Here is a 2,237-nt window from a genome sequence, read left to right as displayed (position 1 = left end):
TTTTGATAATGCTGTCATATAATTTCCATACTTTTGTAATATTATGCATTGGATGCTTTCAAAGTAGTCCACACATTATCATAGATTTTTATAACCTATTGTTGGCAATAGGAATATACTTTCTTAAAAAAACTAGCTTTCTATTGATAAATTTCTCCTTTAAAGCATTTACGAAAGGAGTAAAGGAATACTTATTCTTTAAATATAAAAATTAAGGGTTTTTATGGTGTTTATTGAAACAGTGACATTTTATATTCTACTATAACAGTGAAATCTTTGTTTTGTAAAACATAAGTCGTTGTTTTATAATCCATAAACCCTTGTTTTATAATTCTTGTTTCAAGTAATATTGTTTTATTTAGTAAAATAAATGCATAACTCATTACTACTCATAAATAGTTTTATTATCAAGCGGAAGAGACTGACCTTAAAATTGCATGCTTTCATGATGTTGGATGGGGTATTGTATTCTACATCTTTAAATTGAATCCATATACACTGAGAAAAAAAGAATGAGTAAAACCCCTGGAATATGGTTAAATTTACCGTGTTTCCGGTTTTACGGGAGCACCAAAAAGTACGTAAACTTTTCCGAAGCGAGAAGCGATTTGGCAATGGTTTTAGTAAAATTAAAAATAAAATATCGGGTTGAGTAAAAAGTTTTCCACCAAGGGGAGATACCTCCGTGCCAGCAGCAGCCATTCCCGCGGTAGTTAACCTTTTCTGAAATGGGCTTTTGCATTTTAAAGCTGAAAGTTGGAACTACACAACTGTGTAATTTGTTTGACAAAACTTTATCATCTTGTGCTCCAGAAAAGTGTTTGAAATGGAGCTATCACATAAGCAGATCAGAACAATTATGTACTATGAGTTCCGAAATCAACTCAGTGTAACTGAATGCCACAAGAAAATGTGTGAAAGTTTAGGTTTCAATACTGTTTCTTATAATACAGTAAGAGTTTGGTTTCGAAAGTTTAATAGTGGAAATTTCAGCATTGAAGATGAACCACGTTCCGGTCGCCCTATTGAGATTGATTGCGACCAATTAAAGCAAATTATTGATCAAGGGAGAAATGTTTCAACACGAACCATTGCGTTTGAGCTTGACGTTTGCCAAAAAACAATAGTAAATGCCCTCAAACGTATAAATTTAACATTTAAGTTTAACCGCTGGGTGCCTCACGAATTGACTGCTGAAGACAAGAGCAAAAGAAAAGCGACCTGTTTGGTTCTGCTCAGAGATCAAAGGAAAGAGAACATTCTGGGCAGAATTGTGACCTGTGATGAAAAATGGGTATACTACAACAATACTAGACGTAAAGGAGGATGGTCAGCACTCGGGGAATCAGCAGGTTCGTTTGCAAGACGAACGCTAACTAACAAGAAGGTCCTTCGCTGTATCTGGTGGGATTGTCGTGGAATTATCTACAAGGAGAACCTGAAAAGCGGTCAGGCTATCAACAGTACAATATACAGCAATATGCTAATCAATGTTAGCGATGCCATTCGCGAAAAACGAAAAATCGAGTTCAGAAGGAAGGTGGTTCTCTTTCATCAAGATAACGCCCGGCCACATGTCAGTGCAGTGACCGGCTGGATCCTCTACACACTGGAGTGGGATTTGATGTAACATCCACCATACAGTTCAGACATGGCACCTTCGGATTACTATCTGTTTTCACATCTGCAGCTGCATCTTGATGGCACAATCTTCCGTTCAAATGACGAGGTGATAAATGAGGTTGATCGCTTTCTGGACTCGCGCACCCCCCAGTTCTTCGCAGAAGGGATTGAAAAGTTGCCAAAACGTTGACAGACTATTGTTGATTTGAATGGAGATTACTATCCTCATTAACTTTGCTGATTTTCTATCTATTTATCATTTTACAGGATTGTTTTTTTTGGCGGAAAACTTTTTACTCAACCTGATATTATTTTTAATGTGTGTTAAAATTTAGTAAATGTGGTAAAATCTCGTAATTTTATTACGATTCCTTAGAATTTGGCATAAAATAGCCATTTGTTCGGTTAAAATTATTTTTCAGTTTTATATTTTTAACTAAATGTGCGGTAATAAAAACTATAATTTTCAAAATCAGAATTTTTAGAAAACTGTTACCATATTAACAGGAAAAATGCCAAACCAATGATTTAAATATCGTATATTTTGATTTTATTATCTCTCTCTCTCTCTCTAATATATATATATATATATATTATATATATGATATATTTCC

The sequence above is a fragment of the Parasteatoda tepidariorum genome, chromosome 1 (genome assembly GCF_043381705.1).
Source record: "Parasteatoda tepidariorum isolate YZ-2023 chromosome 1, CAS_Ptep_4.0, whole genome shotgun sequence".
Classification (NCBI taxonomy): Eukaryota; Metazoa; Arthropoda; class Arachnida; order Araneae; family Theridiidae; genus Parasteatoda; species Parasteatoda tepidariorum.
The sequence above is the reverse complement of the archived record's forward strand: the minus strand, read 5'-3'. Positions refer to the sequence as shown.